Source organism: Astyanax mexicanus, chromosome 11, assembly GCF_023375975.1.
Source record: "Astyanax mexicanus isolate ESR-SI-001 chromosome 11, AstMex3_surface, whole genome shotgun sequence".
Classification (NCBI taxonomy): Eukaryota; Metazoa; Chordata; class Actinopteri; order Characiformes; family Acestrorhamphidae; genus Astyanax; species Astyanax mexicanus.
The window spans coordinates 26,050,024-26,076,507 of record NC_064418.1 but is presented as its reverse complement, the minus strand read 5'-3'; the positions used below and the strand labels follow the sequence as shown (position 1 = coordinate 26,076,507).

Genomic DNA, 26,484 nt, shown 5'->3' with positions numbered 1-26,484 from the left:
CAGTGCGATGTCTCTTAAAAATAAGGCCATGATGGGCTTAGTACCTCTGCTGGCTGAATGCAGTATGATGTATTGTTTAGCCCATCCCTATAAGTACGACTGGACTGGCACTTTTTCCGTCATGTTTTTCTCCTGAACTGTTCCAAGTGTTAATATTGACACACTTTCACATGTCCTCAGAAATCAGTTTTAATTGAAATTTTGCTATTTTGTAAAAAGGGGCGGAGTTACACTTAGAGATATCGTGATTGACTGCATGGGGTAGAACAGACCATCTACAGGACCTGTTTTTATACATAGAGTAGCAGAGTTGTATCTAAGCTGTTGGTCAACTAGCTAATTAATTCTAAATCGTACTATTATTGATTATGTGGTGTTGTGCAATTTGTTGTGTTAACAGACACTCTGTACAGAGTTCCTTGCAGTTTTTAACTTAGTATTTCTGATGTTAGAATAAATCGGCCAGCGTGATTTAATTAATTGTTATCCAGCCAGTTAACATTACTATGGTTAGATGTGCAGAACATTTATCTTCAGGCCTAAACTGTTTAAAACATTTTTTTATTTTTTTGATCATCCCTGGTGTGTGCTGGTTCGGTCACATCAGCAGCTCTTGGGTTAAACTGGATCTTAGCAACTTACTCAGCGATACTCAGCGACAAACATAGTTACTATACTATAGATTGGTATAAAAGTTGGTATGATATTTCATAATAAAATGAAAGCTGTTGGAGCATTACGCTTACTGGACAAACTGGGGTTTGCCACTAAATACTCCTAAGATCTTTCACTCGACTGTTTGAAGCTTTGAGCCTCATTTAGCCTGAACATGGTATGTGCTGTGGTGTTTGCAGTTAGCCTGCTAGCTAATGTAATTTAGCTAACATAAATTCACTTTCTCAGACACACGTAAGACAGTTTTATTATCAGTATTTAATTATTTAATTAGTGAAAAATGGCTGTATTGGGCTGTCTGATACTCTGTATATCTGTTCTAAGGCTAGCTCAGCAAGTGAGCTACAGAAACCAGTGCGTCGTTCTCTTTTAAATGTTTAGAGTTTTAGTCAGGCAGACTTGAGTGTCCTCTTGGGGAACAGAATATTAGTTATCATGCTAGCTAAGTGAAGTTCTCTGATTAGCTTTGTTAAATATTTTATAATCATCAGACTAAAGGTTTAACATTTACTGTATAACTAACCTAAACATGTGTGCAGTGTTCACATAACCTGTAAACAAACTGAACTTTTTCTGTTTAAAATAACGCAAAATTTGACTTGCACAGTGTCCGCAAATCCCTGACCTCGCTAAAGCTGTATACCGTGGTAATGTTTTGACACAGTATGATGGTAGGCAAAAAAGTAGGTACCACCCTAAAGTCAGGGCATGTTAATGAGGTGTGGATTAGTGCTATTTTATTTAGGGACTCATCAGTAGGTCTTTTATTGGACAAAAGCTATTAATATTCAGAAGCTGGAGACGCTTGTGTTGACATTGCAGTGATTTGGCCACGTTTCAGTCAGAGCCGCACTGAGCTCTCGCTGCACGGTCTGGTGTTTGCATGTTTGTTTGTCTTCTTTTAATTTGCTGCCTCTCAGGAAGGAGGTATTAGCCAGTGGGCTGTGGATGATGGAGTAGCCATTTTGCATGAAATGTTACAATCCCTGGCACGTTATTTTTAAGTAATCTGTTATTGCTAATTGGTTCTAATGAGTATTCAAGCCTGGCTATTTTTTATGCTTTGGTGCTCTGGGGAATTATAGGTTTTCCCCTGTTGATGAGTGTGTGTAAGTGTGTGTGTATATATATGTGCATGCGGTTGGCTGAGATATCCGTTTCCCCAGGGGGTGAGTGGTTCCATTGACTGTAAAGCCTGGGTAAGTGGATGGCTGATGCAGGGCTTTTAAAGCTGCCCTAATCATGGCACTGAGATCTGCAGAGTCATAAAGAGACTCCTGTTATAGAGACACGGGGTGAGAGGCTACTGAAGAGCCATATGTCTGAGCATCGTAACACATCTCGGGCGAACCGTACGGATGTACAGTAGAGGTGTGTGTGTGTTTTTGTGTGAGCAGGAGAGAGAAGAATGTTCCGGATGTAGAATTCTTGCTTCATTCTGTTGTATAATAGATCACAGAAGCAGCTTCTGAGATCATGAGATGTTGTCTACCTTGAGTTTCACTATTGTGAACAAGGGTTGCAGTGGTAACTGGTTTCACGGTATACAGTGGTGTGACAATGTGTGATTTTAAAAATCAAAAATATGGATGTTTGGTAATTATCACTATTAGGAAATAACGCAAAAACACAATCTATCCATCTCAGAAAAATAGTTAGCGTTGCAACCAACACAATTCATGCCTGCTGAGGCCAGCCGTTAGCATTATGGCTAATCCATTGTACTAATGCAGGTTTAGAAACAGAAACTACATGTACAGTGTATCACAAAAATTAGTACAGACCTCACATTTCTGCAGATATTTAAGTATACCTTTTCATGGGACAACACTGACAAAATGACACTTTGACACAATGAAAAGTAGTCTGTGCGCAGTGACTTATATAACAGTGTAAATTTATTAAAATTCTTCCCGCAAAATAACTCAATATACAGCCATTAATGTCTAAAACACCGGCAACAAAGTGAGTACACCCCCTACTTAATTCCTTTTAGTTTTACTCATTATTGTTACTAGGTCTCAGGTGTGCATAGGGAGCAGGTGTGTTCAATTTTGTAGTACAGCTCTTTTACACTCTCTCATACTGGTCACTGAAAGTTCCAACATGGCACCTCATGGCAAAGAACTCTCTGTGAATCTTAAAAGACGAACTGTTGCTCTGTGTGAAGATGGACACAGAAACACACCCTTAAGACGACCTCTTTTTTCTTTTGCGTTTGCTCACTCTCTCTCTCTCCATCACACAGTAACAATGCGTCAACATTGAAATTCCATGTCACCAATTTTTTATAGTTTACATTGTCGATTATGCCGACTAATCGTTGAAGCACTGATCATCATATTGAGATTCCATGTTTTCTGAGATGGCTATCATATTGTGAAAATCTTAAACCTCGCTGCAACCCTAGTGTGAATACATACAAGCACACACCTGCAGTATTGTATTGCCCAGTGGCACCTCATCTCATTCGCCAGTTGGCAAGAGTATTGGCTGGGATGAGGCTAAAGCTGCTTTCCGGCCTCACCAGCACACACCATGTAAGCAGAAGAAAGAGCCAAGAGCACTGAAAGGCAGCTCCTACCGTACTGACTGTGGATCCTCTTATCTGCGGCTCCTTTCTCCAGTACCCGCTTCAGCACTGCAGGTAATGTGATCACACCACAGAGAAGCTGCTTAAACCAGAGAAAACAAACATTGACTGTTTCTACAATGACTGTAGAACACATGAACACTGTGGTTCTTTTCTCTTAGGTTTTATAGAAATGAAGCCAAGATAGTCCACCATGTCGTCAAACTTGCAACCAAAGTCTGTGCAGTAGAGACACGGTTGGATCCAGACTTTTCTGCTTATTTGGTAGACTCAGATCACCTTCACTAAGCTTACAGCGCAAAAAAAGCATAGCAGATTCCCCCTGGATACCCAGTTTCTCCAGTAAGTGTAATGTTTCATCAGTTAAAGTATAGTTCATGTAAGTTCAGCTACGTAAGTTCAACTCGGCTGCTCCGTGTAATGAACAAAAAAAGGCATGATTCAGTCCTGCAAGACAGCCCTCTACCAGGCAGAGCTGTCAATCATGTATTTCTGAGGGCAAACCCATGGTTGCTTCATTTTGAGAGCTGTTGCTCGGTCCATGTGTCTGTATGGAATATTATCTATTGCTTTTCATATGTCATAGTCTATAGATATATTAGTTCCTTGTTTTCTTGGATTGCATCAATCAACTTTGTATTTGTATAAGTAAAAGACCAGTACATTAAATAACATAAATTGATACACGATTTAATAAAATATGTTTGTTTTTATAATATTATTATTCGTTTTTTTGTACCATTTTCTCCCCAATTTACACGGCCAATTATCCAAACAACTTCTTAGGACTCTCCCTATCACTAGTGATGCCCTTTACACACCAGGAGGGTGAAGACTAGCACATACCTCCTCTGATACATGTGAAGTCAGCCACCACCTCTTTTCCAACTGCTGCTGATGCATCACAGTGCTCTCGGAGGAAAGTGCAGTCAGCTCACAGACAGACAGATGCCTTGTGCTGATCCACATCGCCCTTTGGAGTGATGTGGTAAACTAGCGCCATCTACCCACCCAGAGAGAGAGAGCAAGGCCAATTGTGCTCTTTCAGGGCTCCGGTAGCCGATGGCAAGCTACATGAACAGGATTCGAACCCGACAATCTCCTGATCATAGTGGCAGCGCTTATCCCGCTGGACCACTCGGAGCCCCTTATTTAAATATTTTTACAAACAAACGTTTATATTCTGCCCCTATCAGACAGTACTTTGTAGGTCCACCTCTCGCTGCCATTACAGTTGCAAATCTTTTAGGATATTTCTTCAGCAACTTTGTACTTCTAATAGCTGATTTTTTTTTTTTTTTTTTTATAATTTTATTTCAAATTTTTCCCATTTTTCTCCCCAATTTACACGGCCAATTACCCAACCCACTCATTAGGACTCCCCATATCACTAGTAATGCCACAACACACCAGGAGGGTGAAGACTAGCACATGCTTCCTCCGATACATGTGAAGCCAGCCACCGCTTCTTTTCGAGCTGCTGCTGATGCAGCATTGCCGAGCAGCCAGTGCGCTTGGAGGAAAGCACAGCTGCTCGGCTCCGGTACATCAGCTCACAGACGCCCTGTGCTGCAGACATTACCCTAGGAGTGATGTGGGGAGAGAGCGCCATCTACCCACCCAGAGGGAGCAGGGCCAATTTTGCTCCCTCTGACGCCGGCAGCTTGATGGCAAAGCTGCATGAGCTGGGGTTCGAACCTGCGACCTCCTGCTCATAGTGGCAGCGCCTTAGACCGCTGGACCACTCGGCGCCCAAGCTGATTTGTTTTTAACCATTCCTCTTTGCAAAATAGCTCAAGCTCAGCCAGATTGGATGGGGTCTACAGTGGTATGAAATAGTTTGGGTACCCCTGATACTTTCCATGATTTTCCTTTATAAATCATGCTGTGGAGCTGTGTGATCAGTGCAGGTACTGGGAATCTTGTTAAAGTTGAGGGTCGCATGGATTCCAGTCAATATCAACAGATTCTTGAGAACAGTGTTCAAGAATCAGTGAGAAAGTTGAAGTTGCACTGGAGCTGGATACTTCAACAAGACAACGACCCTAAACACTAAACACTGTTCAAAATCTACTAAAGCATTCATGCAGAGGAACAAGTACAAAGTTCTGGAATGATCATCTCAGTCCCCAGACCTGAATATTATTGAAAATCTGTGATGTGATTTAAAGAGGGCTGTTCATGATCAGAAACCATCAAACCTGACTGAACTGGAGATGTTCTGTACAGAATAATGATTCAAAATACCTTTAACCAAAAGCCAGACTCTCAATGGAAGCTATAGGAAGAGTTCAGAGGTTGTTATTTCTGCAAAAGGAGGATTGAGTAAATGTTGATGTATTTTTTTTCTGTTGGGGTGCCCAGATTTATGCACCTGCCTAATTGCCTAATTTTTTGTAAAGAATTATTGCACATTTTCTGTAAATCCTATAAACTTTATTTTACTTCTCAAGTATCACTGTGTTCATCTGCTATATGATATATTTTACTGAAATTGCTGATTTGAACAACCATTGATTTATAAAGAAAAAAATCATAAAAATGATCAGAGATGCCCAAACTTTTACATACCACTATATAAGTGCTAATAATCTGTATAATAATGCTACTGATTTACTGCTGCTGATGTGCAGGGCAGCCTTTTTGGATTCTGAACTTAAGTTGATTAGGACCTCCTTCCTTTTTTTGAGTAGGAATTCTGACCTGTTGGTGCGTTTCAGTTTATGTTTCCTACAAGGAACAAATGAAACGCAGCATTGCTTCTACCAGTATGTTTTTATATTTTTTATTAATAAGTCCACAGAACTGTAAACTTCCAGTTTAAGTATTCTTTTAGAATTTCATCACACTCCATTTTTTTTTTAACGTTTTTCAGAACCCTGGAATGGTTTTCTTCTTAAGTGTCCTCCTTGGTCATGTTTGTGCAGGTGTTGCTGCTCAGAGTCTGCTAAATCTCGCTGTGACACTTTTTTGCAGTCAAACAATGTTTTTGTTTTGCCTTTCTAGGAATGCTGTGAGCAGTTCTCTCTAAAAGCGTTCATGGTGTTCTTCACTTTTTTTCTGTCCACTGCTGTTTCTTAAGTGCATTTCAGAAAAAGGAAACCACAAAACATACAATCTGCTCAAAAATTATAAAAAAGAAAATTATTTACTGATTATTCTTACTTTAATGTTACGTTATGTAAAATGTGTTTTTTGGAGATCAGTTTGTTCTCTTCTCTGTTAAGTATTCATTCTGACAGACGTTTTAATCAGGATGTGCAATACTTTACGCATCCTAAAGCTGCGGATGCTGTGTTTTGTGACATACTTGATTGACAACAGATGTATTGTGGATTGCAGACAGTATATAATTATTAATCAGCTCAAGCTTAACACACACACACACACATAAACCCTTGCAGACCAGACGGAGGGGACAGAACTGTTTTTGTGTCCTGGAGGGCAAGGTCCACTTCTCTCTCAGTGGAAAACTCTCAGCAGGGCCATCTGCTGTTCACCAGGGAACCTTGACCTGTTACCTTTTTGTGTGTGTGTGTGTGTCTGTGTGTCTGTGTGTCTGTGTGTGTGTGTGGATTGGTCAAGGTGTCTTAAAAAAATAGCTATGAAAATCAGCACAAACAAAAAGCATTTGGAAGTAACTCTGGACTACAGGTGTATTAATATTTGTATTCAAGCATAACAGTAAAATTCTGTACTGAGTAAAGTGTTGCACTGTTCTTAAAGCTACATCATGTTCTTGATGCAACATCCTTGATGTGTCATTTCCTTAAAAAGCAGAAAGAAGTAGGTAGTGCTACAAACAGTATGGGAAATATGGCAAACATGTATTTTCAAAGCATGCTGTGTTTTTCTAATGTTTTGTAAACTGGAATAGATTTGATCGGCAGTGCCAGTCTGTCCTGGGTCAATGTGGTTATTTCTGGTTGAGATTACGCTGCACACGATTGGCTGCTTCTTCGCGCTGGTGTGTGTATGTTGAAGGGTTGGAAGGCTGAGTGTAAGTGACTGTGTGTGTGTGTGTGTGTGTGTGTGTGTGTGTGTGTGTGTATAGTGCTGATTGTGAAAGCATCCTTAAGTTCTGTAAATGTAGTTAAGGAGATTATATAGAATAATAATTGTAAACAAAATAATGATGATAGTTTTATTGGATCATCTTATGATTACCAATATTAAAACCAAAGTTCTTCAAATATTTTTAGTAAAGTTTTTTTTTTTTATGATTGTCACAGTCAGGAGATATTTTGATACACTTAAGGTAAAACAACTTAACTGTGGTTTATCACACCTAAGTTCAATTTCTCTAGCCACACCCAGGCCTGATTACTTCCACACCTGCTCTCAATCAAGACATCACTTAAATAGGACATGCCTGAGGAAGTGATATAGAACAAAAGATACTTAAAAAAGCTATACATCATGCCAACATCCAAAGAAATTCAGGAACAAATGAGAAGTCATTTCTAAAGTTTTGGGACTCCAGTGAACCCCAGTGAGAGCCATTATCCACAAATGGCAAAACAAACTGGGAAAACACTTTTTCACACCACTGTAGTTATTTATATGATTGTTTATTTCTTTATTTTTGTTTATTTTTGTATTTTTGTGTGTGTGTGTGTGTTTGTTTGTGTGTGTGTTTGTATGTTTGTAAGGTAAAGATGGTAAAGGAGCTGAACTATTTTAGGTGAGGAGATGGTGCCTGTGCGCTGCGCTTTCATTAGCGCTGTGCTAACTTTGATTAGAGTGACAGGGTTGCTGACGGAGAACAAGATGCTCTCACAGTTTTTCTCTCCCCAGGCTGTTGCCACGCAGCACACCTCGGCTATTTGAGCAAGACGCCGTGTTTGAACAGATTAAATGGAAGCTCCGGTTTGGGTTCTCCTGTGTGGATTAGTATGTAGCTTGCGCTCACGAGCAGAGAGACAGACAGAGTGGGAGAGAGAGAGAGAGAGAGAGAGAGAGAGATTTGATGTAGAGAGATTAATAGAGCGTGTGAAAGACTGAACATAAGTGTAGCGTTCATGGCGTCTGCCAGGGTTTAGTGTCTGTGGGTGTAGTGTGTGCACTACTATTGGTGTCTAACACCAATCTTTACTTTTAAACTAAACATTAAAAAACAATACTGTTTTTAAAAAATCGATACAGTATTGTACTTGGGCATATCAGCGTGGGCTGCTTCTCTCTATACTTGAGAGTGATTGGTTTGTAGAATGTTGCCAGTTTGGCAGGTTGCCTCTCCAGGTGTTGTGCTGAATTCTGCCTCTCTGCCAGATTTAGACTTCCCTTTGTGTGTATGTGTGTCATGCAGCATAATGAGCACAACAGATTGCCTTGGATTGCTTTTGTTTCTGTTTATTAATAAGGTTTAGTCTACTGGAACAGAAGATATAGGAGTCATATGCATACATGTGATCGGGAGTAGGGGTGTGCCATATCGTATCGTACACAACATTTTTGAGTATCTTGAACGATATTAAACCCTGAAATATTGTGCCATATCACTCACCCCTAATTATCACACCAGGGTACTACTTTTTTTGCTGTTTTTAGCAAAAGACAAATTGACACTGTTCTCATTTCCCATTAAATTTTACTGCAGCTCTGGACATATGGAGATATATGGAGTGCATTAGTGTTGTGTAGAAGTGTATTCTTTGGGAAAAAAAATCAGTGTTTTGTCATATCGTCAAGGGTATCGTTATTGCAAAAATACCATGACATATCGTGATATTATTTTAGGGCCATATCGTCCACTATTAATCGGGAGTCCGATTTTGGCGCAATGCTGTTCCTTCTTCTGCTTCAGTTCTCTTTCAACATTCGCTCGGTATCTCACTATGGGAAACGCCCTCTGGCGTGACGGACCACGGAAGAACCAATGACACCACGTCTGTTGGCAGACAGACCAATCACAATTGTGATAGGGGAGCGCCACCTCTTACAATACCCATCCCCTCGCTCCCCGGCCTCATTCTCGCTTTCTTCCCCGTGAAGACCACATACCTCCCTCAGCGCGGCTGGATAGCTGTTTTCTACTAACAGTTCGCAGACGAACCGTCAAGGATTCGTCGTTGAACGTGGGATACGGTTATCAGTCTTCTAACGCTGAGTGTAAAATCACACAGCAGAGTCACTCCTGCTGCCTTCTGCTTACTAGCTAGCTCACGCAAACTAGTCCAAGCACACAAGCTAACGCGTAACGGCGAGCTAACTCAAGCTAACGCGTAACGGCGAGCTAACTCAAGCTAACGCGTAACGGCGAGCTAACTCAAGCTAACGCGTAACGGCGAGCTAACTCAAGCTAACGCGTCACGGCGAGCTAAAGCTGACGGATAAACCCTCGCGGGTCGATCCAAAGTTTACGATAACGGACAACCTACCGCGTTAAGGCGAGTTAGTCCGAGCCCAATATGACCTCTCCAGCCAAGAGAGCCGACTCTAGCCGAGAGGGTCTCTCTTCCCGTCCTTGCCCGGCCGCTTGTGGGTCTAGCATCGCTGCTAAGGACCCCCACCCCATGTGCATCGCGTGCATGGGCGTGAAGCATGCTCAAGCTGCACTGGCAGATCCTGATAGCTGCGCTCACTGCATGGCTATGCCGGCTAAAAATTTAGAGAGACGGCTTCGCGTTGCGGCTGCGTCGAAAGACGACCCGAGCCTCGCTGACCCGAATCCCGCTAGCGCGAAGAAGACCTACGCTAGCGAGGCGCTAGCCTCACCCAGCTGGGCTGAAATTATGGAGGAGGAATCCCCCCTACCTCCACTTTTTGACACTAACCTCACAGAGGGCTTGGAGGAGGAAGAGGAGGATGAAGAGACGCTCACGCGCCTTCTTCAGGATGACCCGGAGGATGAGGAGGAGGACGCCATCCTCCCCTCCGCCAAATCATCCAGACCAGCTAGCTCTCAGGGCGGCGAGCCAACCCCCCTTCCCGACTGGGACTTGCTGGAAGTCTGTAAAAGGGCAGCTGCTAAACTTAATATTGAATGGCCAGCATCCCAGGGCAACCTGGGCTCTGAGCGGGACCTTTACGACGGAAAGAGACTGCCTCCTCGCTCACCACCGAGTAAGCAACTTCTCCCGTCTGTACCAGCTTGCGTGGCGGAGATGAAACGCTTTTGGGATAAACCCTTCTCACACCGCGCACCTGTCAAGGGCTTTTCTCAGCTGGATATTAAGGATATGGAAGAGCTCGGGCTCTCCAATCCTCCTGTGGTGGAGCAGTCAGTGGCTCACCACCTATACCCGAGCAGGAAAACTTCCCTGTCCCCTAACATCTCTCTCCCTGGGAAATTGGAACGCTTCACAGCCTCCATGTACCAGAAAATTTACAAGTCCTCCGCACTGGCAGTTAGGGCGCTCAACACGACCTCGCTCTTAACAGCTTATCAGGCGGAACTATTAGAGGAGATGGGGAAACAACTGGACGCGGGCAGCCCGAACCCAGCGTTATGGGAAGAGATCTGTGTCATTACAGACCTTAACCTGCGCATGTCACGTGGTGCCGTCCAGAGCAGTGGCCGGACCATGGGCTTGGCAGTAGCGGGAGAGAGATCTCTCTGGCTGAACTTATCCAGTCTCAGTGACAGAGAGAAAGCGGACCTCCTCGACGCTCCAGTGGACCCTAAAGAACTTTTCGGTCCAGCCATAGCGGCTATGCGTCAGAAATGCGATCTCCACAAGAAAGAAGGAGAAGCATTTGATGTCTGTCTTCCCCGCAAACCCGCCCCCCGACCGACCCCCGCTATGCGGCCCCCCCCACCGCCGCCCGCGAGGGGTTTTCGGCAGGGATATAGAATGGCACCGAGCCGTGGTCCTGAGCATGTGACCAACCCTCAGATCAAGCCGGCCGGTGGCAGACCACGTGGGAAAATGTCATTCGCCGCAGCGGCCGCTAAACACCGGCCGACCAAGCCCCACGGTGGCAAGAAGTCACGCAACTCCTAGGGGACACCCCCGCCAGAAAAAAGGAGCAGCCAGCACTTAGAGTTCTCTGGCATGCTCCTCAGCGAGTCCAGCGCACCCCCTCCGTTAAAGAGGAGGAAGTTATGTGCGCCAGTTTACCCCGAGTGTGCTTTGGCCCGTTCAGTTCTCCAGACACACCAAAATGTTCAAATGTTTTTTCATGCAAGCTAAATAAAAACACATCTGTCGCATCCAGGCTGTTTGCCAAGGGCGCAGATTCTTTTCTCCACAAAAATCATACATCGTTCTCCGCGCAACCCACAGGGGGGCGCCAGAGGCCCACAAATGAGCAAGTGCTGCCAGTCACCTCTCGCTGTTTGCGCGGAGGCCTGGCGCGCATGCGCAGTACACCCATGGGTGTTTACAACCGTCACCAAGGGTTACAGACTCCAATTCGCGGTGAAACCCCCGCCCTTCAGAGGAATCGAATCTTCTCAAGCGTTCGGAGAGTCGGCTCACGCCCTGGAGACGGAAATCTCCGCTCTTCTGACAAAAAGAGCGATTCGGAAAGTCCCGGAGGGAGAGAAAGAAACGGGGTTCTATTCCCGGTATTTTGTAATACACAAAAAAGGGGGTGGACTTCGTCCTATTCTGGACCTAAGGGGACTCAACAAACACTTGAGAAAGTATTCATTCAAAATGTTGACTCCCAAAACTTTGTGCCGATCGCTTCGTCCTGGAGACTGGTTCACCACAGTCGATTTACAGGACGCGTATTTTCACATAGCCATATACCCTGCTCACAGGAAATATCTGAGATTCGCATTTCGAGGCATAGCATACGAATTCCTCACGGTTCCTTTCGGGCTCAGCCTCGCTCCGCGGGTCTTCAGCAGGTGCATGGAAGCAGCTCTCGCCCCATTAAGACATTTGGGTCTCAGAGTCTATGCTTACCTAGACGATTACCTTCTTTGCTCTTCTTCAAAGGAGCAGGCAGAGAGGGAAACACGGATTTTGATTTTACACCTCACACGGTTGGGGTTCAAAATCAACGAGTCCAAAAGTTGTATGATTCCCAGTCAAAGTATAAATTATCTGGGACTGCGAATCGACTCCCTCTCATTTCGCGTCACTCTCGCAGAGGACCGAATTCAGTCTTTTCGGCAATGCCTGAGGCTGTTTCACAGAGGCAGAACGGTGTCATTCAGAACTTGTTTGCGTCTGCTGGGACTAATGGCATCAACTTTAACAGTCGTGCCCCTAGGACTGCTGAAAATGAGAGATTTTCAGCGCTGGGTGGCCAATCTAAACCTGAGTGCGCAGCGCCATCTCCACCGTACTGTGAGGGTAACAGCGGAATGCATGAAGACTCTCCACAGCTGGAGAGATCCAGATGTGTTTCGAACAGGGGCTCCTTTGGGGGTGGTGTCGGCCAGAAAAGTAGTAACTACGGACGCGTCCCTCACAGGATGGGGGGCAGTGCTGGAGGGCAGGATAGCCAGCGGCTCCTGGCCACAGCACATGCGCGGCTTGCACATAAACGTTCTGGAGCTCATGGCGGTGTTTCTCGCTCTGAAACATTTTCTCCCTTTGCTACACGGTCAGCATGTCCTGATCAGGTCGGACAATACCACTGTGGTAGCTTATATAAACCGTCAGGGCGGGACGCGCTCCTTTCGCCTGCTCAAATTAGCTCGCGAGCTAATATTATGGAGCAGCGAGCATCTGGGATCAGTGCGCGCGACACACGTGCCGGGCCATATGAATGTGGGGGCGGATCTCCTCTCCAGGGGGAATCCCCTATACGGGGAGTGGAGGCTCCACCCCCAGGTGGTCCATCAAATTTGGGAGAGACACGGCAAAGCTACCGTAGATCTCTTCGCCTCGCGCTCAAACGCGCAGTGCCCACTGTTCTTCTCCCTAACGGACGAAGATGCACCGCTGGGTGTGGATGCACTAGCCCACGAGTGGCCAAACGTGCTTCTGTATGCGTTTCCACCTCTAAGCCTAATACTTCCCACTCTCGCCAGAGTGCGAGAAAAAGGATTATCTTTACTGATGATAGCACCACACTGGCCAGGGAAGCTGTGGGTAGCAGAACTGATTCAGCTCCTGTCAGGGGAACCGTGGCCACTCCCCCCGCGCAGGGATTTGCTGTCTCAGGCTCAGGGTCAGATTTTTCACCCCAACCCAGGTCGGCTAGCTCTCTGGGTCTGGCCCGTGAAAGGATGAACCTGAGCGCTATGAATCTCCCCTCTAGCGTCATTGCTACAATCCAAAACGCCAGAGCCCCATCCACACGTGCACTGTATGACAGGAAATGGCGTGTGTTTGAGAGCTGGTGCGAAAGGAGGGGGGTTATTTCTTTTCAGTGCTCTGTCCCTGATATACTGTGTTTTTTACAGTACATGTTGGATAAGGGCAAGGCCTTTTCTACTATGAAAGTTTATTTGGCCGCTATTTCAGCTTGTCATATGGGAATTGATAAATTATCTGTTGGTCGTCACCCTTTAATAAGCCGTTTTATGAAGGGTGCACGTCGCTTGCGTCCAACCTCTAAACCCTTGGTTCCACCTTGGGATCTGTCCTTGGTTCTAGAGGCTCTGTCACTTTCACCCTTTGAACCTCTAGAGAGGATAGATATGAAACTCCTCTCATTTAAGACTATTTTATTACTCGCTTTAGTTTCAGCTAAACGAGTAAGTGAGCTCCAGGCTCTGTCAATCCATCCGGCCTGCATACATTTCAGCGCGGATGGCTCTAAGGTGGTGTTGCGACCCAACCCAGCCTTTGTACCAAAGGTATGGGATGCTGCTTATACATGTACCACTCTGGAGCTTAAAGCCTTCCATCCTCCGCCCTTCTCATCTGAGGAGGAGCGGCGGCTTCATTGTCTGTGTCCTGTCAGGGCTTTACGTACATATATAGACAGGTCTAAAGGGTTCAGGGACTCTGACCAATTATTTGTCTCATGGACCGTCCCCCGCCAGGGTAAGCCTGTTTCTTCTCAGCGCTTGTCCCATTGGATGGTGCAAGCCATCAGCTTAGCGTATGAAGCCAGAGGCCAACAGGCCCCATCAGGCCTAAGGGCCCACTCCACCAGGGGCATGGCTGCTTCTTGGGCCCTTTTTAAGGGTGTTTTAATACAGGACATTTGTGCAGCTGCCAGCTGGGCTTCGCCGCACACCTTTGCCAGATTCTATCGGCTTGACGTCACTGCAGCACCAGTGGCACACTCTGTGCTCAGTGTAACAAGATAGTTACAGGATTGGCGGAGCTGGTCATGCATTCTGTATAGGTCAGAACGTCATTATTTAACCATTTCTAGGCAGGCAGCACGGCTTCGGGAGGGATGCAATACGGGAGTTGTCTATATCACTCCCATAGTGAGATACCGAGCGAATGTTGAAAGAGAACGTCCGGTTACTTGCGTAACCTCGGTTCTCTGATAACATGAGTGAGGTATCTCACCATTAATCCCTTCTTGCACGGCACGGGGGAAAGCATGCCGAGAATGAGGCCGGGGAGCGAGGGGATGGGTATTGTAAGAGGTGGCGCTCCCCTATCACAATTGTGATTGGTCTGTCTGCCAACAGACGTGGTGTCATTGGTTCTTCCGTGGTCCGTCACGCCAGAGGGCGTTTCCCATAGTGAGATACCTCACTCATGTTATCAGAGAACCGAGGTTACGCAAGTAACCGGACGTTATTTAATGGGTGACTGTAGCCTGCATTATCTTCCTGTAAATGATTCTAAAGTGCAAACCATCTAAAAAAAGTGCTTTAACACTGCAGATGAAATGGACTATGGTTTAGTTGTTCTGGACCAAGACCATCTCTTTTGGTCAGAACAAATTTTGGTTCTTTGGTCCTGATCATGGTTTGTGGTCTCAAGGTCTTAACCAAACGAGGTACAGTTCGAGACAAAAGTTTGGACACACCTTAAATTCCGTGTTTTTTAATAAATCCTATGAACTTATTTGGTAAACAAAAAAAAGGGTTAAGCAAATATGTTTTTACACAGCCTGGGCAAAAAAAAGTTGCAACCTGGAAGCAAATGATGTGGGGTTGATGCTGTAGGTGGTCAGGTCTAGGTTCAGCAAAAGTATGTGCTGAAAGAATGAGGTCAGCTGACTACCTGAATATACTGAATATAGACCAGGTTATTCCATCAATAGATTTTTTCCTCCCTGATGACACGAGCATATTCCAAGATAACAATTTCAGGATTCATGGGGCTGGAATTGTGAAAGAGTGATTCAGGAAGCATGAGATCATCATTTTCACACATGGATTTTTCACCACAGAGTCCAGATCTTAACCTCATTGAGAATCTTTGGGATGTGCTGGAGAAGACTTTGTGCAGTGGTCAGACTCTACCATCATCAATGCTGCTGCAAGATCTTGGTGAAATATTAATGCAACACATGATTGAAATAAATATTGTGACATTGCTGAAGCTTATTAATACAATGCCACAGTGAATGTGTGCCGCAATCAAAGATAAAGACGGTCCAATGAAATATTAGAGTGTGTGACCATCTCCTTTTAGAGAAGCAGGTATTTTAGATTTTTCTTAGTAGGCACCTCTTGCTGGTGATGGCAGCTTTGCACATCTTTCAATTAACAGCTGTGCTGAACTTGTCAAGAGTTAATTATTTAAAGTGTTGTAAAGTAGTGAAGAGGTAGAGTTACAGGTATACAGTGAATAGCCCTATTTGAGTAATGTTCTAATCCATATTAAAGTAAGGACTTCTCAACTAAGTAAAAAAAAATTATATTATATATAATTTACAATAAAATGAATAAAAACATTGAACGAGAAGGTGTGTCTAAATTTTTGACCGGTACAGCAGGAGTAAATGCTCCTTTTGTGTTTTACCACGTTTCCTTCTCTGTTTCTCCTCCTGCTCCATCTGTCTCTCTTTCTCTCCTTCACCCACGCTCACACTCCCGCCTGCACTTTCTGAGGGCTGAGGGGGGCGACACTGGGTGGGTATCGTGTTTTTGTGTAATTGCTGTTCGTGCAGCTCCATGCTGTGTGGAGGTATCAGGCCTGGAGCTCTCCTCACACTCTCTCAGGTGTCAGATCTCACCATGTGCTAACAGTAATTACCCCAGTCAAGCTCTCTGTACATAAAGCAACTGGTAAGCTTACAGGGATTGGGATCTGGTTGAGAGCTCCCTGGCCGCTCTCTGCTCTGCTCTGCTGTGCCGTGCTGTGCTGTGCCCCAGTGGCACTTGCAGAGGCATGGCAGCAATGTGTGAGCGTGTGTGTGTGTGTGAGTGTGTGTGAGTGTCAGAGATCCATGTCCTTTTGCCCTCTATCTGACAATGCTCTTGGCATGGCCAGTCTGCAGTCTGTGTGTGTGTCTGTCTATGTCCAGTCAGAGCTTTACTCTGCCCAAAGCTGATCTCAGATGGTTGCAGTCTGGAGTAGGGGTGTGAAAAACATCGCAATATAAGGTTTTTTATGGTACTGTCTCCATTCTCAAAATCCCATTTCTTTCTATTTTAATCAACAGTTTAGAGGCTGTGGGTCTTGGCCTAAACTTACAGTCATATGAAAAAGTTTGCGCACCCCTATTAATTTTAATCATTTTTAGTTGTAAATATTTGGGTGTTTGCAACAGCCATTTCAGTTTGATATATCTAATAACTGATGGACGCAGTAATATTTCAGGATTGAAATGAGGTTTATTGTACTAACAGAAAATGTGCAATATGCATTAAAACAAAATTTGACCGATGCAAAAGTATGGTCACCCTTATCATTTTATTGATTTGAATACTCCTAACTACTTTTTACTGACTTACTGAAGGACAAAATTGGTTTGGTAACCTCATTGAGCTTTGAACTTCATAGCCAGGTGTAACCAATCATGAGAAAAAGTATTTCAGGTGGCCAATTGCAAGTTATTCTCCTATTCTCTTTGCACAAGGAAAAGCTGTATGGGAGAGTGATGCGAAAGAAGCCATTTCTGCAAGCATGCCTCTGCCAGTGTGCTTTTGCATACCTCAGGCGACTCTGTTTGTGGCGTGCTTGCAGAAATGGCTTCTTTCGCATCACTCTCCCATACAGCTTCTCCTTGTGCAAAGTGTGCTGTATTGTTGACCGATGCACAGTGACACCATCTGCAGCAAGATGATGCTGCAGCTCTTTGGAGGTGGTCTGTGGATTGTCCTTGACTGTTCTCACCATTCTTCTTCTCTGCCTTTCTGATATTTTTCTTGGCCTGCCACTTCTGGGCTTAACAAGAACTGTCCCTGTGGTCTTCCATTTCCTTACTATGTTCCTCACAGTGGAAACTGACAGGTTAAATCTCTGAGACAACTTTTTGTATCCTTCCCCTGAACAACTATGTTGAACAATCTTTGTTTTTAGATCATTTGAGAGTTGTTTTGACGAGCACATGATGCCACGCTAGTTTTACTAATAGCGAATGTTATGGTCCATTTTCCTAATATTTTATAAAATGATCCATTCTTAATTGCAACGTAAAGTAAAAGTAAATTTAAGTCTTTCATTTCATATATTTTGGAGACCATATCAATCCATAGTTTAGATAATGCACATTGTATCACCAGGTTTCAGCCAGTACACAGCACTAGTCTGGAGTGCAGAAGAACAGCAGTAGTGGAAAGTCAGCTCAGGCAGTTAAAGGTGATGTTCTCTGTAATCTGCAGGCTGTGTTGGTGGGAGCAGTGGGGTATGAACTGCTTGTTCTAGTTGATCACCTACAGGCTTCTCGGCTTTGTACCGGCTTTGATCTCAGTAGTACACAGCCTATCAAAGATTTGGCAACACCTGGCCCTTTGAAATTTCCCCCTGAAAAAAGATTGATTTTCTCTCTTGTTTTTCATTAAAGTAAGAAACATGCAGTTATTAATAAAGCTATATTCTCATACCTTCATATTTTTCATCTCGAGTCTTCTTTCATATGAGGAGAAGGAAGAGGTTTGGCGTAGTGATAAAGTGATGACTTTTTTATGACTTTCTTTTCCAGATTATTTTTAAACGCACGTACACTATATGTTTCAGTATTTGTGGACATTCCACATTTGTGGTTATTCCAGAGGTTTTTAATTAAAATCAAGGGGAAAAAATCAAGGGGAAAAAAATCATCATTAAGTGGTCTCTTATTTTTTTTCCAGCACTGCAAAAATCTCATTTTTATTTACGATCTTTAATTACATGATATATCTTGTACATAATTATCCACAAATGTATATATACTCCCAGCTTGGCTTGCAGAAAAAGAGAGCTAATTTATTTAATTGAAACACTATAACTACACTACAAATTGTGATGTCCAGACTTTTGAAAAGCAGTTCAATAGGTAAAGTTTGCTAAATGGAGTAGAGAAAACTGAAAGTACAGTTCAGTCGGTGTGTGTATGTGTATGTGTGTGTATATGGACGTGGTGCACAGGTGTGCAATGTTCTCCTTGCTCATTATGAGCAGAGCTGGGTGGCTGTTGGAGGTCGTGGCGTTTGAGAATGCTCTGCTGTTGGCAGAGGGAGCAGGAGCCTCTCGGGGTGCTGGGAGCTGGTATGCATGGGGACGATTACTGTGCCAGGTTCATGACTGAGCATATGCCTGAGAGGCTGTGAGAGGAGGGGCTGGTACAGTGTCCCTGACAGCTAAGGTCATGCAGAAATGAGGGGAAATGAACTTGGAGGAGTGTGTGTGTGTGTGAGTGTGTGTGTGTGTGTCTCTCTACGCTTGAACTGTGAACCAGATCAAGAACAATAGCTGATTCAGCCAATTAAACTGATTTAGTTCAAATATGTCTTTGGGCTATATCTGGATGAAGGCCTAAAGCCGTTTCAGGCTGAATGAAAGGAAAGTATCAGTCATTAGTGCATTTTTCCCTTCATTCAGCACTCCCATTTTAGCCTAGGCCTGGATGATGAAATGATTCTGATAATTATTGGAACCAGGTGTGTTTTGATAATAATAAATACAGTATAATATTAATAAGGAGTTCTCTATAATGAGCAGAGTAAGATGATGAAACTGCTGCTGGAGGATTCAGATCCATGGTTCAGCTGCTTCGTCATCAGCAGCCAAAACCTGAGAGAGCTAGGACTGCACCTAAGGATCATTGTTGTTAATTAGACTAATCATTATTTTTTCAAATAGTTCATTGATCTAACCAATTATTAATTAAATTGGGCAAATTGGTGTGTTTGTGTGGTGAAATTTGTATTTTATCACCTTCTCTTAAAAACAAAGTATGAACTTCAGGGCATTATTCTGCAACAGAAATGTAGGGATGCACCAAATATTCAGCAAACAACAGATTTCCCTATACCATCATATTGTGATTTGTTGTATTTTTGCACAAATAAAATAAAAATCACAGAAATAAAATTGCATGACATACAGTGCAGGTAGAGGACTCCACCCTAGTAATATATATATATATATATATATATATATATATATATATATATATATATATATATATATATATATATTACTTCAACAAAAGAATATCAAATTACATCAAAATAACAAACAAAAACAACAATCTCTGAAAAAAGATGGCTGGGATGTTATAAATGTTCGATCTTGAATATTTTTTTCTCTTTGACAAAAATGTATCATTTATGCAGTGGTGAAAAAAGTAACAAAATGAATGACAATTTAGGTTAAAGTTGGGGTAATGTGTTGGTAAGGTGATCACAGGATTAAACAAGACAACCATATATAACCAGGCACTACGGGATGCTTGTCTCCATCCTAATTTATGCCTCTATCCCTGAGCAAACACTTTATACTATATAGTATACTTATATACTATATATACTTTATAACAAACGTTTCTAAAGATGTTGCACTATTTTGAACACACTGTTTATTATCTCAGTGTTCATTTATTGTATTTTACTGCATAGATTACATTGATTATTTAGATTATTTCAATAGACCACAGCTCTAGAAAGAGAACTTGGGAAATGGCCACTTGGGTGGGTAGCTGGCTCCGCTCTCTCCCCTCATTTCTTTCATTGTGATGCTGGCTGGTGCAGGCCTTTGTTGCCTGATGTATCAGAGCTGGCTGCCTAGCGTCACAATCTGGTATAGGGTCAGGCCACAGCAGAAAATATGAGTGGGCTCTCTCCCCAGACCCTCTGCTGAAACAAACACTGGACCCTGAGTAAATGTACTAAACCAGGATGATTTTATTAAAAAGAAGTAAGCTAATGTTACATTACATTACATTATATTTGGCTGACTTTTGTCCAAAGCGACTTACAATAGTGAAGTACAAAAGTAATAGAAGTTAAAGGTAAAACATTTTTTTAGATAGGGCCTAAAGGAGGTCAAAGGGAAATAATAGGATAGAGGAGTGAAGAAGGGGAAGAAGGAAATGAGGTTAGAAGTAGTTAGTTTGTTAGTTAGGGGTGTTAGGAGAGTAAGTGCTCTTTGAAGAGCTCTGTCTTCAGGAGTTTATTAAAGATAGTGAGAGATTCTCCTGATCTGGTAGTGGAAGGTAGTTTGTTCCACCATTGGGGAACTCTGTATGAGAACAGTCTGGATTGCTTTGTGTGAATGTTTGGCAAAGCGAGGCGACGTTCACTGGAGGAGCGCAGCGGCCGGGAGGTAGCTTAAGCCTTCAGGAGTGAGTGCAGGTAGGAAGGAGCTGTTCTGTCATCACCTTGTAGGCGATTGTAAGAGCTTTGAATTTGATACGAGCAGCAACTGGTAGCCAATGGAGCTCAATGAGCAGTGGGGTGACATGTGCCTGTTTTGGTTGGTTGAAGACCAGACGTGCTGCTGCATTCTGGATCATCTGGAGTGGTTTTACTGCACAGGCTGAGAGGCCAGGGATGAGTAAAGGCCAAAATAACAAACAAAACCACTACGGACACACAGTTAATCGAACATGAAATGATAATAAAAAATTAAGAAAAGTAAGATGTTTTTCCAGGTCAGGAAAGGGGAGGAGCCCCCCAAACAGTCTCTCTGGTCTGGCATTTCCAGGCCTTTTATAGAGCTCCCCTGGTGGCCAGTTGTGGGACTGCACACAGAAGCAGCATGCATACACACATATATTAAATTCAGTTTAATTCATATTATGGCCGGGGGGTCATAACACTAGTGATGCTGAATTGCTGGCAGTTTGAGAAGAACACCACTTGCTTGACTTTACATGTATCAGAGGAGGCATACTGTACACTTGTCCTGACCCTGCTATTTTTGGAAGCATTCAATAAAGACATTTGAATAGTAAATTCTGTTCCTCATGCCCCCAGAGCATCTTCTCTGCAGTGCAGTACCTGAGTCTGCCCCCTGTGGCCCAACAGCACACTGAGGCCACCTTAAATCTGCCTCATTCTCCATCCCAGCTCCCCCTAATCTAATGGGCCAAGTGTAACTTTAAACAGACTACAGTGAGAGAGGACAGAAGGAGGGACCCGCATGAATCAAACTGACTCCAGCGGACACCAGGGGCATTAAATAATTTGTGTGGTGCCATGAGCTTTGTGTGCGACAGCAGCAGCGGAGATGTCTGATTGCAGCACAGTTCCCCTGGAGTGCAGTGGAGATGAGCTGAAGTGCAGGGAGAGATTTATGAATGCACTCCTTTTCACGCCATGTACAGGGAAGCCTGTGGGGGGGTTAATACTAATTACTGCTGCTCCCCCTGGAGGTGATTGTAAAGGGCACTCTCCTGCATCGAGTGTGCAAAATGTGGGTTTTGAGCTAAAGTTTGACTGCCATTGTGAAGGTCAGCGCTCCTCTGCAGACCCAGCGCTGGGTAATGTGTTTTCCGGCTGTGCGGGGCGTCTCATGCCTCTGCAGAGGGGCCGGCTGCACAGCCAAAATGAAGTTTGTGTGCTTGAGTACCTCCCACCATCTACCTTCGTCCTGGGACTTCTCAAGTAGTCTGCTCCCTCGCACTACTATTATAGCATTGCTCCCCAGAGCATGAAATATGAGCCTGAATCCGACAGGAACCCTCTAATCAGGTTGAGCGCAGTCAGGTTTGAACTTAATTTCTCAAATATCTGCTGGACTTGGGTCCAGTGCAAATTTCACGTCTGAGGTATTTTCTTGGCCTAGGTTTATGCCACCTTTACCGTTTTTTCTTTTTTCATACCCTTATTCTTCTTCTGTTTTTACTTTAAACTGTTTTCATCTATATCCTAGAGATATGCTTTTTGTTGGGATTGAAGAATGGTTGGGTCCAGAGGATGGCCCTCCCTGTTTATCATCTCTCACAATTGAGAAAAAATAGCAGTTGAAACGGCCCTTAAATGAAAAACTCTTTTCCAAAAAACTGCTTTGAAACAGGCCAAATTAAAAACCTCAAAATTGCTGCACAACAACATTATGTTTACCAGAGATTAACCAATCATTGTTTCTGAGGCTTAGCTCGATCTGTCAATCGACAAGTTGGCAGGGTTAAATGCAGCTTTACCGTTTTCTGGCAAACATGTTATTGCACCATTACAACATTCATGCAGGTGTGAAATGAATAAATAGATTCTAAGACACATTTAAGGTCCTCCTCTAAGCATGTTCAGCTTCTCATTCAATAATGTTCTGTTAGCAGCCATGTAAAAAAAATGTGGTAGTGCTTTACACTTAAACTAAGCATGAGCTGCCTTCACTCTGTCTGCATAGGTATCAAGTTTTATAGAGGGAGGCCTATCCAATGAATGGGGAAAGGGAATGCCTGAATTGGGGAGAAAATTGAGGGAGTGGAAAAAAAGCAAAAAAAATCTGTGGGTTGAGTTGGGCTTGAATTTCAGGCCCCAATATAGCTCTTCTGAGCCCCTTAGAGCTGTGTGTAGCAAGTAGTTGCCAAGTCTAACTAATGCTGCTGTTCTTTTCTGCATCTCTGCAGGATTGTGCCCCAACTAAGTAAGTGGAATAGTCACAGCTCTCTCTCTCTGTCTACTGTTAGTTCTCCTCTTTCTCTGCGGCTCTCATGTGACTTGTCTCCATCGCCCTTCACTCTTTGGTGTTCTTTTCCCTCAGTTTCTTCCTCTTTTTCTTTTCCTTTCTCCACACCTCCCCCACCCCCCCTCTCTGCCCTGCAGAGTTGGCTGAGTCTCGTCTCTAGGAAGCGCTCCAGACAGAGTGATTTGCTCTAAAAGGATCTCCCTCTCACGCTTGCCTTTCAGCTCGGCGTAGAGAAACCATCAGGGCACCAAATAATGTCTTCATGTAACATACCTAACAGCCATGCTTCTCTCTGCCAGCATCGCGCTTCTAAAAAAAAAGAAAAAAAAGAAAATAGAAATCCAGCAACAGCGACAACACAAAAAGAGTATTTGACTGTGTGAATGCTGGGATTGGCAACAGGAGAGGGGATTGTTGAGGCTGTAAGAGGAGTGATTGTGCTAAGACTGTTGTGTTGGGGTGCGAGAATAAACATTTTCAGGCCAATTTGATTCAATTCGGTTCCGAGTCATTTTTATGTATGAGCAGTGTTTTGATTCGGCAGAAATCTTCTCCTTTATTCTGACCTTCATTAAAACAGGGCCATTCTGCCCACAGCTCCAGCCTCTAAAACGCAGCCAAACGGTGGCCTCTTGATGATACAGTGCTAGAGAATACCCCTCTCCAAGCAGTAAACAGAGTCATACGCATTCTAGCTGCAGAAGCCGCAATAATGTGCATAATTTAGAATTTCATTGTGATGGATTTGTTTATAGCCAATTCTCTGCTCGCTTCTGCAAAATGTTGCAGCATTTTTACAGCAGCAACTCCTCAATTTAAAGCTTGCTAAGATGCTAAGCGTGTCCCTCTTCAAAATATGAACATGCTCTCAAGAAAAAAACAAATCACCCTTACAACAGCCAGCATTCGTTTTCTTTTTCTTCAGAGAGAAAGAGGAAGCAGCTTTTGTCTTGAGTTTAAAATTTCTCACCTCTGATCTCCACCGTGGTCTTTAGATTCACCTCCTCAGGCTGTTTTTAGGCCATCTTTGATCTTTCATTATTAGCAGCAGCAGTGCAGTGTGCTTATTATGCATATGCACTTTTCAGATCTAATGCTGAAGCAGGTCCACTTATAGAATGTTTAAGTTTATTCTAATCAATTCACTCGCTCGGAAGTTCTTTTTTGTTAAATGTAAATGAGGCTAGGTGCTTGCTCTAGTTATACTGTTGCATTTTAAAATCTTTCTTACCTTGTAACTACGCACTTAAAGTTAGAATATGAGGTCTTTCTGAGGTTGTAGATGATTTCCAGTTCTCTAGTTTTTATCACCTTTCCTTCGGCTGAATGGAATTTGCTTCTGCTGAGCTTTAAGGTGCTGTGACTTAGGAGGGAGGAGTATGACAGTAGTTTATTGTATCGCCATTAATTTTGTTTAGGTGAAACAAAATATTAATTTCTGAGCTTGTTTGGATATCATTGCTGCTAAAGGAACACTAACAAACTGCATTTTAATATATATATATATATATATATATATATATATATATATATATATATATATATATATATATATATATATTTCTACTAAGGGTAAGGTAGTATTTAAATAGCAATAGTTTTAGAATTATTTAAGAAACTACAACCACTAATGCAGTCTATCAGAATGATTTTTCTTTCTAAAAGTGAAGTATCACTTCCATTTAAGACACAATGAACATTTGTTTTCTGGTCTTTGTTTTCATACACAAGGCGCACTGGATTATAGGGCGCATTATGCAACACTAGTAAGGAAAAGGAGTGTCACCATATTTTTCTTCTAGGAGGTAAGGAAGTAACTAAATTATGTAAAGCTAAGCTAAGTAAACAAAACTGTAATTCTTTAAAAAAAAACGATTTCTTTCTAAGTCAAACGAGCGCGGGATGTTAATCTACACAGATTTCTCTTCTGAAAACTGTTTATTTAGGTGAGTAAAGGGCTTACATTTATTTACAGTAAGCTTAGATTTCCAGATTTCTATTAAGGCAGGGTGAAGCAGCATTAGCATTAGCGGCTTGTGCTAGCCACAGTTAGAGCTAGTAAATTCCGCCCCACAGGGCTGCACTGAGGAACCCTGGTTCAGCCCACGTAGCTTGTTTTAACACGGTAAATGCGCAGGCTAGAGTCCAATATACTCTCCTCTGAATGGCAAAAGAGCTAGCGCTTAATGCGGTTAGCGTCTAATGTCAATGCTGCTCAGCAGTGCTAGCCAGGGTTTGCAGCAGAATACAGTCTACAGTGATATACTTGCCTCTGAACGGCGAAAGAGCTAGCGTTTAGCGTGGTTAGTGTCTAATAGAAATGCTGCTCCAGCAGTGCTAGCTGGGGTTAGCAGCAAGTTACAGGCTGATAACACTCACCTTTGAACAGTGAAAGAGCTAGCGCTTAGCTAGCTTTTATTTTATTGAGATTTTCTCAGCATTACTTACAGTGCCACAGTATGCTGTGATATACTATATTGTAACCCCTGTTTCATGATAACAGATTACGGAATATCCAAAGCCCTGCAAACATTTGTCATTTTTGAACATCCAGTCATAAACACACAAGTTAATATCAATTTTAACATTTATCAAACTTTATCAAACATGGTGTTTTATGTCACAAAAACTATTCTCCAACTGATTAAATCTTAAAAACAACATCTACTCTGCAAGTGAGACCCAACTGTTCAGATGAAGATGGCAGACATCTGCTGAACAACACTCAGTCAGGCAGCAGAGGTAATTTTTCTTTCCTTTTGTTCCTGACACTGTGTTCCCTTCAGTTGATGGGGGGTGAAGAGGATCATATCTGTCTGCTCAGGAATTGATATGAACACTAGTGACAATCCACAGGGACTGCTCGAGTTAATCAATCAGTCTTGTTGTTCAGGATGTGTGGAGAAGGATGCTAACTGCCAACTGTGGCACGCCTGCAATTAGAAGCCCTCAGTGGTGAGTGATGGGGGGACAGGAAGGGCCATCCTTATGACCCCCTGTACTGTGAATGTTTGGCGCAAATACACAGATCAAGCATAACAATATGGCCATCTCCTTGTTTTTTTAGACCCATTATCCATTGTTTTCAGCTCCACTGATAATATAGGACACATTTCTGTATTTCGCACTATAAGGTGCACCGGATTATAAGGTGCACTTCTGTCAGTTAACGTCTATTTTCCGTTCTATTTTCATACACAAGGTGCACTAGATTTTTAAGGCGCATTGTATGCGACACTAGTAACAAGTAGGAACAGGGGTGTTGCCAAGTTTTCCTTTTAATTCAGCAGGTCTCAACACCTGTAAAGCTAAGCTAAGTTAAGTAAACAAAACTGTAATTCTTAAATAAAACATTTCCGTCAAGTCAAACAAGTGCTGGATGTCAATCTACAC

General features: G+C 43.1%; 1 protein-coding gene across 1 annotated transcript in view; it reads left to right on the top strand.

The window, feature by feature from the left end:
* The window catches only part of man1a2 (mannosidase, alpha, class 1A, member 2), a 169,756-nt gene that overhangs the window by 46,910 nt on the left and 96,362 nt on the right, over positions 1 to 26,484 (top strand). The gene's annotated exons all lie outside the window — the stretch shown is intronic.